This window comes from Pelobates fuscus, chromosome 1, assembly GCF_036172605.1.
Source record: "Pelobates fuscus isolate aPelFus1 chromosome 1, aPelFus1.pri, whole genome shotgun sequence".
Lineage (NCBI taxonomy): Eukaryota > Metazoa > Chordata > Amphibia > Anura > Pelobatidae > Pelobates > Pelobates fuscus.
The window spans coordinates 183,693,989-183,707,101 of NC_086317.1; positions in this window are offsets into that span (position 1 = coordinate 183,693,989).

Consider the following 13,113-nt stretch of genomic DNA (forward strand, 5'->3'; position numbering starts at 1 on the left):
GAAGACGGCGTGCCTCCAGTTAAGCTACGGCGGTTGTGAAGTCTGCGGTGGTTGTGGTGTCTGGAGACCACAGGACCTGCCTAGGAGCATTCGAATGCTTCTTCGTCACAAATGCTTCTTTGGCCCTGATTGGTCATACAAATTCTTCTTTGTCAGGTCAGTCAAGGGCTTGGCTATAGTTCTATAGTCAGGGACAATACTTCTATAATACCATTGTTACAAAGACTCTATATATATATTGGTACAAGGACTATATATCAGTGGTGTATTTTGGTTTTTTCCTGCCCTGGTTCATGACTAAACTTATGTACCCCCCTCAATCTTAATGTGCCCCAACGCTTCTGGTCAAGGCCACACCTCTTCCTTTTAAGACCCAACCATTCTGTAAACCCCACCTCTTTCTCTTTAAGCTCCACTTCTTCATCTCTGTCCTCAAACAGTTTACGAAGCAAACTTTGCCATCAAACTGCTTTCCAATACCATCTTTGTCCAAAAACAACCTTACAGTGCCAGCTTTGTCCCCAACCAGCTTATTAGTGCCATATTTACACCTAAACAACATGCCAGGGCTATCTTTGTCCACAAACAGTTTGCCAGTGCCATCTGGTATATCAGGCCTCTATGCTTTAAATGCATAAACTTGGTATATCACAGCAATCAGCTATAAATACATAAACTTGGTACATCATAGAACTCATTTATAAATGATAAACTTGGTATATCATAGTAATCGGTTATAAATGCATAAACTAGGTATATCGTGGCAATCAGCTGCAAATGCATAAACATGGAGAGTGCCGCAGTCTGAAGCCGCTGCCTCTGAGCGAGAACCAGGATGCTTTGTTACACCCGTCGCTCAGGTCCGAGGGGAGGGCAGCAGACAGCTCAGTAGTAAGTTGAAGTTGTGGAGGCAAGTGGGGGTCACTCTATGCAGTAACTCATGGTGTCACCCTACTGGATATCCTGCAGTATCAGACCATTCAGAATCCTTAGTGCAATAAAGCAATTATTCAGTTTCTTTACAATACTAGTATAGGATACGGTTATCACAGACCAACATTTAGAAGAAAGTAAAACAGAAAACACTTGACTCCTACACATTTCAATGATTTTACAAACAAAGGTGTATTAAGCAACTTACTCAAGTTATTCAGGCTGGACATGGAAAAGTAGAAGTGTTAGGTCTAGCTCTCAGAACACATCAATTTCCAGGAGCAATGTTACCGACACAAAATGACAGAACTCTTAAAGGACCACTATAGTGCCAGGAAAACAAACTCATTTCCACTATAGGGTCATTAGGTCCCCCCACCCTCAGGGCCCCCCTCCCGCTGGGCTGAAGGGTTTAAAACCCCTTCAGCCACTTACCTTTCCAGCGCTGGTGACCTTTCCTCCCCCTGCCGACGTCAGCTCCGAATGCGCATGCGCAGCAAGAGCAGCGCGCACATTCAAACCGCCCATAGGAAAGCATTGCACAATCCTTTCCTACGGACGTCCATCGTCTTCTCACTGTGATTTTCACAGTGAGAATTGTGGAAGAGCCTCTAGCGGCTGTCTGTGAGACAGCCACAAGAGGCTGTATTAACCCTCAGTGAAACATAGCAGTTTCTCTGAAACTGCTATGTTTTCAGCTGCAGAGTTAAAACTAGAGGGACCTGGCACCATTGAGCTGAAGTGGTCTGGATGCCTATAGTGGTCCTTTAAGTATCCCTCTTTAGGAGAGGCAGCACCTATTTTGGACAATACAACTCACATTCTTATGTAATTCAGATAGCTAATAAAGCTTGCACTCTAATGTAAGTAAGATAACTAATAAAGATTGCACTATAACTGAAATACATTAAACTGCAAGGTTTATTACCTGACTGAATTACATAATTCAGCCATAGACAACAAAAGCCATATTGACTATGTATAGAGAGCAGCCATATTTAGTCTGTGAGTTTATAGATGGGAGTGGGACATTATACAGCCATATAGACTGCATGTATATAAACAGGGGCATTTTACTTATTGAGGGAGCCATATATTGTGTGTATATAGGTAGGTGTGTGACATTATTCATGATGTATAGTCTATATATATATATATATATATATATATATATATATATATAGATAGATAGATGGGCGCCTTTTATTTATAGAAAGCGGCCACATAGTCTTTGTGTATATAAATATGAGCCTTTTCTATAAATAAAAAAGTCTCCCAACTTTTTGTTGGACCTGGCTTCTCTATTACAGTATAAACTGTGAGTCTTTTACTCCATACTTCTCATTTTAAAAAAAACAACTCCCTTGTAATTAAACAAATTAAAGAATTGGAACAAAAAAAATCAACAACCTAGAAACATACAGTGAAACACAAATCAAACCACTTAAATAAAAAAAATTGAGAAATCAATTTCATTTATAAAAAAGCAAACAAACAGAATAATAGAATGGAAGAGGATGGAGAACTAACAAATATATATATATATATATATATATATATATATATATATATATATATATATATATATATATATATATATATTAAAACTGCCATTTTGTGCAGTTTAAGGATCCCTACAGTCAGGGCAGCACTGGGACAATATGCTACATGCAGCACCAGCCATTTTAATTCTGCTCACCTATTAATGAAAGGTGTGTCAGATAAAACTGAAGACCTGAAGATAGAAGGATGATCCTGCTTTCCCAGACTCCTTCCAACACATTACTTAGGAAGCAAGAGGAGGAGGAGCAGAGGCTGCAATAGAGAGCTACCGCATGGTCTGTCAGGGGGCGTGGTCTGTCAAGGGGAGTGTCAGCTGTCAAGTTTATGTCGGGAGAGGGGCTGGAAGGCTCCACTAGCTGATAATCTGGAGGGGTGTGCAGCAGTTACTGGAGTGCTTATAATGCTGACTGACTTCTGCCTTCTAGCAGAGAGACAGCTTATCCTGCTGCAATTTCTCCCAGTCTCACTCCCTTTCCCTTTTCAAAATTTGCTTGGGAACAAAAATAAAGATTACCATAGTGAGGATGGCAGCTTGTCACCCCCGTTTTTTGCCGCCCCCTTGGAATGTGCCGCCCAAGGCGAGTGCCTTGTTTGCCTCGCTGAAGATATACCACTGCTCTATATACTGTTGCAACCTAACCTCTTTCGTTTAAAAACCCTATTCTGCCGGTATTCCAACCATACGAACACATTGCACAAACTATTATAAAGATGCATTCATCGGTATGAACGACGGACCCCCCAGCCTTTGGCGTGTGCCGCCACTTAACCCCGTCACCTCTAAAAGTACCGAATGACCGACCACCCTACGAGCGGAGTGTGCCACTCATTAACCGCCTAAAGCGATGGGGTCTGCGGTTATCCACCAACTAATTGACGGTCCCGGGGGACCCACGTACGTATCCAACTTCCCGACGGGAAACTGCCGAAAGACTCACGAATGGGGACCACCTATGTTTTGGCGTGTGGCATCAATTAGAATGTTGCTCTTGTGGTTAACCGCAGGTTAAGTACCCCCCTTCCGGACGGTCTCCGTTCGTCTCCCGAACGTTCGGGACAACCAGGCTGAGAGCGGGGATTCATGCAACTATGTATCTGACCTCCGCTCCATAAGTTTTGAGTCGAGGTCCTGCTGTCTGTGACGAAACCAATCTCGCCACATTGTATTGGAGGAGCCTGGTTGCCCGCCTGCTGCCTTTGGACTATGGCCCTGGGAGATTGGGCCCTTTACAAACAGTGTTCGGCCCTTTTATTACTATGGGAGAAGAATTGACACTTTTTATAGGGCACTTCGGATGCAGCCGAAGTGCCGAAGTTACCGAAGTGCCGGAGTTTCCGAAGTTGTCGAAGTCGTCGAAGTGACCGGCATCGGACAAAGGACCACGTGGCGGCGGCCATTTTAACTCGAACACCGCCGACCCGTACCATCGACTTCACTTCGACACTTCGACTAAAGTCGAAGTACCGGCCATACTTCGAACGGGACTTAGCCGTTTTTATGCTAGAAAGTGACCGACCGCACAGCCCAAATCCATGGAACTGTTTTGGGCAAGAAAAGGTGCTTGCGGTCGGTCATAAAAGGACTTCCGTGTAACTTTTTATTTACTGGAGGGATTTGTATGATTTTTGAGAGTGGTTATGTTTAAAGTATACTGAGTCTGAATATGTGATTGTTATGTGGATACCATGTATGGTTGTAAAGTTATGAAAGTTATGTAAAAGTATATTTTGAACTGTACACATAATGGGATTAAGTGTCACACTAAGGGGAGGGGATGTGTGGGAGGTAACATCTATGTTATTGGTTATTTTATGCCTCCCCCTGGGTGTGGCCTGTATGTGTACTCATGTAATAAAAACCAGGCTGGGTGCCCAGCACCTCAGACCACTGCTTGACCTTCAACACGGAGCCTTGTCTCGTTCTTGGGGGGATTCACTGTATGCTGCTGGAGATTGACTGCTAGGAGTGTAAGCTGATGTCTGCTTTTCCTGTTCATCTGCTAGCAGCTATTCGTGAGGTTCCAGCTGGAGTGCTACCTTATTCCCTTGTATGCAGTTCGGGAGTTTGGTGCATTCATTTATATCCAAATTCGTGAGTTTTGGTGCTTTTACAGTAGCTGTGCCTTTTTGTGAAAAGGGGATTATCGCCTAAACTGATTTTTCCCCTTTTATGCTGAAACGGTCCATAACACTGTCCGTTAACAACCTAAAAACATGGCCGCCATCAGGGGTTCACAATCAAAGTGCCGAACAAGACTTTCTATGGCAGAAACCTCCCGTTCTGTTCGTGAGATCTGGGCGCCATTTGTATACTTGATGCACCCAGATCTGAGCTACCGAATGAATAGTGGAATGAACTATATTGTCCCTAAAATGCCAAAGTTATATATTTTGATGTGGTTTTCTAGGACACAATAAAGCATGGTCTTTTGGGTGCTTGGAGATAATTAGATTGTATAACTGTTGGCCTCATTATCTCCAAGCTGGGCGGGTACTAGTTTGAATGATACATTGTATTGTGATTGGTTGAATCGTTGTACTGTACCTGTATCCCATCAGGTCCATAGGGGGCTGTCCCTGGACCTGGGGACTTGCATAAATTGCCTTGCTTGTGTGCCATTAAAGCCAGTTCGGTTTACCCTCAACTCGCAGCCTCGACTCGTGTTGTAGGGATCCGGGAATCCTAGCTTTACTATAGCTAGTGGGATATTCTACACTTGCAGGTTTCTACCGATTGGAGCATCGTTCGACTCTCTGACTTCGGGAACCAGGACATCCAAGCGATCCAACCTCCTGCTAGACCGGAGGCAATCGTAACAATTGGTAGAAGCGGCGGGATAATCCTGGAATTCCTAAGAGAGGTATAGAAAATATGGAGAGCAACTACGATAAGTTGAAGCGCACCATGTTGAAGGATTTACTCGAAAGCCGAGGTGGGAACGCGAGCAACCGGCCAAGGAGAGAGTTGATTGCTGACCTAACCGAGTTGGACCAGAGTTTCACCATGGCAGAACCCACGGTAATGCCCAGCGACGAGAAGACAAGGATTGTCGGGGAAAGGCTTACCTTATACGGGCCGAACCCTTCCGTGGAACTGGTGCAACAATTGATGGCGGAAGCAGAGGTGAATATCCAAAGAACCAGAGCCCATGAGCTTAGCATGATGACCGCTCAGCATGGGACCACAGCCAATGCACACAGCAGCTCCACAGAACTTGCAGAGCAACCGAAGATCCCATTCGCGGCCTTCAAGCAGTTCGTGGAGAACGAGATGGGGATTGATTCATTTTTAGCCGATTTTGAGAGGCAATTTGTCCTGCATCAAATCCCCACAGCAACCTGGCCTCGTATCCTGGCGGGGAAACTAGCTGGGCGAGCGATGGAGGCCTTCAGGACTTTGAGCACTGAGGAGGTGGCCCAATACCCCCTTGTAAAGGACACTCTGCTGAAACGGTACGCGGTGACCCCCGACACTTACCGCAGGCAGTTCCGCAACACTAAAAAGAAAGCGAATGACTCCCATGCAGAATGGGCGCACCAAATGCGGAGGGCTGCTACCCATTGGATTAACGGGTGTCGGGCAGTCACTGCAACAGAAATTTAGGAATTATTTTTGTTGGAGCATTTTTATGAGGTACTAGAGCAGAAAGACAGAGAGTGGTTGAAAGACCGGCGGCCTAACGATCTCAACGAAGCAGTGAGACTGGCTGATGAACACCGAGACGCTCAGATACAGGAATTCAACCACTCGCGAACCCATACCGAACCTAGAGACACATACCGAACCAGCCCACGAACAGAGTTTTGTACGCCTGTGCTGGCGGGACCTACCCGGTACACAGGACCACCCAGCCACTACACCAAGGAACGCTCCCATCCCACCTGCTTCAAATGCAAGCAGCCGGGCACCTCATCGCTAACTGCCCCCTCAACAACAACTACCCCTCACGGAATTACAATTCATCCCCCTCTGGAAATATCCGCCCAGCTCGCGCTTTCTGTATTGAAAAGGAAAGCCCCCTGGAAGAATATCTGGTAATATCTGGGACCCCTACATGAAGCCAACCCTGTATATATGCCGCGAACGACAACCTACAGCACCACAGACAAGAGGTATTGCTAGAGGGCCGCCCCACTCAGGGGTTAAGAGACACCAGGGCCACTATCACCCTGGTACAAGGCCGACTGGTTCCAGAACATAAGAGCTCTACAGACACTGTTGCTGTCAGGGTGGCTGGAGGGGACATTTACAAGCTACCAGTGGCCAAAGTGCATTTGGATTGGGGTGCGGGGAAAGGACTTGTGAGGGTGGGGATTATGGATAACTTGCAAGCTGAGGTTTTACTGGGAAACGACCTGGGCCCCATGACTTCAGCATATGCTCCTTCCTACAACTCGGAGGCACATCCTGTAACTACTCGGTCGCAAGCAGGAAGGACTCAAGACCCTTCACCAGTGCGGGAGACTCAGGTAAGACTAACCCCGACTGTGACTAATTGCCCTTCACCATTACCCTGAGATACGCCTGCAGCCTTTGAGGCTGAGACTAAAACTGACCCGACACTCCAGAAGTATAGGGAGCGAGCCGATACAGGGACTGGGGGGTCAGACCATGAGACATTTGCATGGGAGCAGGGCAGACTGTACAGGCATGCTGAGAAGAAGGGGCACCGTAGGAGACAGCTGGTCATTCCCCACAAGTATAGACGAGATATACTCGGGGTGGGTCATGATATCCCATTAGCCGGACACTTAGCAGTAACCCCTACCCTCCATCGTATTACCATGCCTTCTTCTGGCCAGAGGTATATGCAGATGTGAGAACATACTGTAATACGTGTGAGGTCTGCCAAAGGGTAGGCAAGAGAGGAGACCACCCCAAGGCACACCTCGTCAACATGCCCATTATAAAAGAACACTTTAGCCGGGTAGCCATCGACTTGGTGGGGCCACTCGCCACCCCCAGTCCATTCGGACTCGCCACGCTACCCAGAGGCAGTGGCTCTATTCAACATCCAGGCAGACACTGTAGCTAATGCTTTTGTTCAGGTCTCGGGAGAGCCTATCCGACAGAGGTACCCAGTTCACTGCTGAACTGACGCAACAGCTATGGCATGTCTGCAAAATAAAATCCCTCCTCAGCTCCCCGTATCACCCTCAGACTAATGGGCTATGTGAGAGGTTCAATGGAACCCTCAAACAAATGTTGAAAACCTTCACTCAGGAGTATAGAGACTGGGAACATTTCCTGCCGCATTTCCTGTTCGCTTAACGGGAGGTGCCCCAGGAAACAACCAGATTCTCCCCCTTCGAGTTGCTATACGGACGTAAGGTACGGGGCGCCCTGAACCTTATCCGGGAGCACTGGGAGGGAGAGATGGAGAACGCTGGAGTACCCATCGTACCTTACGTGCTGGAGCTTATGGACCGTATGGAGCAATTAGCCAGGTCGGTCCAGGCTAACCTCCAGGTGGCCCAGAGGTGACAGAAAGTCTGGTATGACAGGAGGGCACGGCGGAGGAGCTTTTGGATAGGACAAAAGGTTATGGTGCTCAAACCTGTTAAAGCAAACAAGCTGCAAGCAGCCTGGCAGGGACCTTACCAGGTGGTGGAGAAACACGGGAACACTACCTACGCGCAAATATGCTGAAGGAATACCTACAGAGACCAGAGGATGTGTCAGCCATATGTAGCCCCGCTTCTGAAGACCCCAATAGTCTTCCCATACCCGACCTATTAACCCAGAACTCCCCGTCTGATGTATTGAGCCAAGTACAGATAGGGAACCGACTTAACCAAGTAGAGAGGGAGCAGCTACACAAACTGCTCCAAGAGAAACAGGCAATGTTATCCCAGGAACCAGGGTACACAGACTTAGCCACTCACCAAGTAGACACCCCAGGGCAGCAACCCTTAAGACAAGCCCCCTAACGGATCCCCGAGGCGGTCCGGGCAGGGATAAAAAAAGAGATAAATGAGATGCTCAGGCTAGGGGTTATTGAATCCTCCGATAGTCCCTGGGCGTCCCCGGTGGTACTAGTACCCAAGAAAGATAGTACTACCAGCTTCTGTGTGGACTATTGGAAGCTCAATGATAAAACCAACAACCATGCAGTCCCTAAGAAGGCTAGTTCCTGGGTCTTAGTGCGAGGTGTGGCCAGTTAGCTACTGCCTCTACCTTGGCTGGTTCTGGAAGGAATGCGGAAGGAGATACTCAGTTAGGAGTCATTAAGCATTCTGACAGCCCCTGGGCCTCACCTGTAGTACTTGTACCCAAGAAGGTACCCGATTTTGTGTGGACTACAGGCGACTCAATGAAAAGATCACCACTGATGCCTCCAGATGCCCCGGGTAGACGAACTACTAGATCGCATAGCCAGGGGACGTTATCTAACTACAATAGACCTGTGTAAAGGCTATTGGCAGATTCCCCTTGCCGAGGAGGGTATCCCCAAGTCGGCATTTGTCACCGCGTTTGGCCTGTACCGGTTTCGGATCCTCCTGGGTCTCTTTCCGAAATGCCCCTGGGGTATCCAGTAATAGTCGGGGTAGGTGTCCTTACCTGAGTCTCCGCGACAGGTGGACCGGTTCCAGCAGCACGGGTCTGGGCATGGGTGGTCACAGGTGTGTCCTGCAGGGTGTATGCAGAAACAAGGTGGGCCAAATCATTCCCTAATAAAACATCAGCCGGTAACTCCTTCATGATGTCCACATTCACTTGTCCTGAACGAACTCCCCAATCCAGGTGAACGCGGGCAGTGGGTAGACGGTCGATGGCTACTCCAGCTACTCTAACTGCTACAGTGTGCCCCGTGTGCTCACTCTCTGGAATCAAACTGTGTTGTAGCAGGGTCAGAGTAGCTCCAGTGTCTCTTAGCCCACTGCCTGCTTTCCCATTAACCAGGACAATCTGTCTGTATTGCTTCTGATTATCCCGGGCAGCTGCATGGACAGGGTTAGACTGATGTAAAACTCCCCAGTTCTCTTCTGCTGTGTTCCCCACTTCGATGCAGTGAGCAGCAGACATTGGTGCATGAGGGTTCCCTCCACCCGGCTTCCTCCAGGACTGAGACTGCCGGGAAGAATTCAAAGGGCAGTTTTGTCACCTATGTCTGATTTGGTCACAACGGAAACACTTTAGTTGTTCTGGGCGTACCTGGGTGGACTTTGGTAGGTGGTAGGTGGAGGGGGTGCGACAGGTCGGTATTCCGGTCGTGGAGCTGCCTTGACCACAGGGGTGTCTGTCTTGCGGGCGCCGGTATACTCGTCTGCCAGGCAAGCTGCTTCAGGCAGGGTGAGAGGTCTTTTGTCTCTAATCCACTCTCGGATCCCAGGACCCAGCGCGTAGTAAAAGTGCTCCACCAGGAATAACTGCAGCACCTCTTCCCCGGATACCGCTTAGCATCCATTGACCCAGTGGGATGCCGTGCGATGTAGGTGGCATGCCCACTCTGTGTAAGAGTCACCATTTTGTTGTTTAGAGTCCCAAAATCGTCTTCGGTACGCCACAGGAGTCACAGCATACCTGGCCAATAGCGCTTCCTTCATCAGCCCATAATCCTCGATATCCTCGTTGGGAATAGCCCGGAATGCATTACTTGCACGCCCGGACAGTTTCCCAGATAGAATTGTGACCCGTTCGTCCGTGGGTACTCTGTGTAGGGCACGTTGTTGTTCAAAGTCTGCAAGGTACCCGTCGATTTCTCCGTCAGCTTCCACAAAATTTTTCAAAGCTGCAAAATGTACCTTTCTTTTCTCTACAAGAACGGCTGGTACCTCTGCTACTGCAGCACCTCTTTGCTGATTCTGGCACTGGTTAGCATCCACCGCAGCTATTACTTGCTTTATTACTTTCACTGGGGAATTTGGTCCATAGTGTGCCAATCTTATCTGAATGGACCGATCAAAATTAGCCTCTTTGGCTGTCCTCTCTTTTTCGCCAATATTTTCGGTTTGATCCATCTCCAGCAATTTGGCAATAATATCCCTATTTTTGCGGTTACTAGCCGGTCGACCCTGGTTCTCCAGCAAATCCTTGAGGGTAGATCGCTTTAGTCGCTCATGGTGTACCAACATTAGCTTAGTGTCAGGGTACCTGAGGCCTCTACCTCTAAGGGAGGTAGAGACTTGGTGGTGTATCCGTCCAGGCGAGCTGTTTCCTCCGTTCCTCGCGGTTCATCCAGTCACTTAAACACCGGCCGCGAGGAATCCACGTCCTTTTCTAGCAGGACGCTCAATACGTGACGTCATGACGCTAGCACGAGCAATCTGTCACTCAAGTGTCCGATATCCAATCGGTACTTGTCAGAGGCGTGATTTCCATCCAGAGCCAGGGTATTTAAGCTTACTCCTTACTTCAGCTCATTGCCCTGTCGTGGTTCTAGCTTGTCTAGTCACTCAGTGCTCTGGTATTCTAGTTTGCTCCATTGGTTTTGACTCGGCTCGTTGTACTACCCTGTTTCTCTGTTATCCCTTGACCCGGCTTGTCTCTCGCTTATCTGTCTTCTCGTTCCCTCGACCTCGGCTTGCCTCTGACTATTCTTTACTCTCGGTACGTTAGTCCGGCCATTCTAAGGCCCGGTATACGTACCTTTCCACTCTTTGTACTCTGCGTGTTGGATCCCTGTCCCGATCCTGACATTACGACAGGGCCAATGGATCCTGCAGGTACAAACAGTCAGCTTGGTTCTTCGGATCCCAGGTTTGACGCCATGGAACATAGGATGGATCAGATGGCTTTGGCACTACAGGCACTTTTGTCTCGTGCTAGTAATCCACCTGAGGAGACACTTACTCCTTCTATCTCTCCTGCAGTCTCAGGTCTAGAGGTAGCCACTGTAGGTGCTTCTTCCCGTATTACCCCACCAGTACGTTATGGCGGGTCACCGGAGAAGTGTCGTGGCTTTCTAAACCAGATTAGCATCCATTTCGAACTACAACCCCGCTCTTATCCGACAGATAGAGCAAAGGTTGGATTTATTATTACTCTGCTCATTGAAAAAGCTTTGAGATGGGCCAATCCTTTATGGGAGAATGATAATCCACTCGTCTATAATTATAATGCCTTTGTAGCTGCGTTTAGAAGAACTTTTGACCCTCCTGGCAGAAAGGTCAATGCAGCTAGATTAATGTTGCGCCTTAAACAGGACAATCGAACACTTGTGGATTATGCACTAGAGTTCAGATCCTTGGCGGCAGAAGTTAAGTGGAACGAACAGGCTTATATAGATGTGTTTCTGAATGGGTTATCAGATGTAATTCTTGACGAGGTCGCTACTAGAGAACTCCCTGAAAATTTGGAGGATTTAATTTCTTTTATATCTCGTATTGATGAACGCTTAAGAGAGAGGCAGAACACTCGAGATAGGACCCGTAGACCCTCCTTTAAACTAGCGCCTACCTTTCAAATCTCTGAGTTCGAAGACTTACGTATTCCTGAACCTATGCAGATAGGCAGTACTCATCTCACTGAAAGGGAGAGACAGTACAGGAGAAGGGAGGGTTTATGTATGTATTGTGGAGTCAGGGGTCATTTACGCCTAAATTGTCCCAATCGTTCGGGAAACGCTCGCACCTAAGTTCCTCTAGAGGACAGGCCTTGGGTGTTTCTACTTTGTCCTCTATTCACAACTACAAGGAGCTCAGGCTTGTGTTACCCGTTTCTTTAAAGTGGGAGAAGGGAGTAGTTAAGACTATGGCACTAATCGATTCTGGAGCTGCTGAGAGCTTTATAGATCAGGGTTTTGCTGCCAAGCATGCTATTCCATCCCAGTTAAAAGAGACACCTCTGGCTGTTGAGGCCATCGATGGTAGACCGTTACTTGAGCCTGTTATTTTTCATGAGACCATACCGATTAACTTGACTGTTGGCATCCTGCATAAAGAGGATATATCCTTGATGCTCATTTCTTCTCCGTCTATTCCCATAGTTCTGGGGTACTCCTGGCTGAGGAGACACAACCCTATTATTAATTGGGAATCAGGGGAGATAGTTTCGTGGGGAGAGAATTGTCAAGAAAAATGCTTGCGGAAGGTCTTACCTCTTGGATTAACTAATACATCGAATACCTCTGACAATCCTACAGAGACACAAATTCCGCCTCAGTATCTAGATTTAAAGGCAGTATTTGACAAAAAGAAAGCCGATACCTTACCCCCACACAGGTCCTTTGATTGCAAAATTAACCTACTCCCTGGTACCATGCCTCCCAGAGGTCATGTATACCCATTATCTATAAAGGAGAACTCAGTCCTAGAGGAATATATTCACGAGAATTTAGACAAGGGATTCATCAGGAGGTCCTCCTCCCCTGCCGGGGCTGGATTTTTTTTTGTTAAAAAGAAAGATGGTTCTTTGAGACCTTGTATTGATTATCGAGGTTTGAATAAGATAACCATTAAAAATGCCTACCCGATCCCCTTGATCACCGAACTCTTCGATCGTTTGAAGGGCTCTACAATTTTCACCAAGTTAGACCTCAGAGGGGCATATAACTTGGTGAGAATCCAGCAGGGACATGAGTGGATGACGGCATTCAATACTCGATATGGCCACTATGAATATACTGTCATGCCTTTTGGGTTATGCAATGCGCCGGCAGTATTCCAAGATCTGAT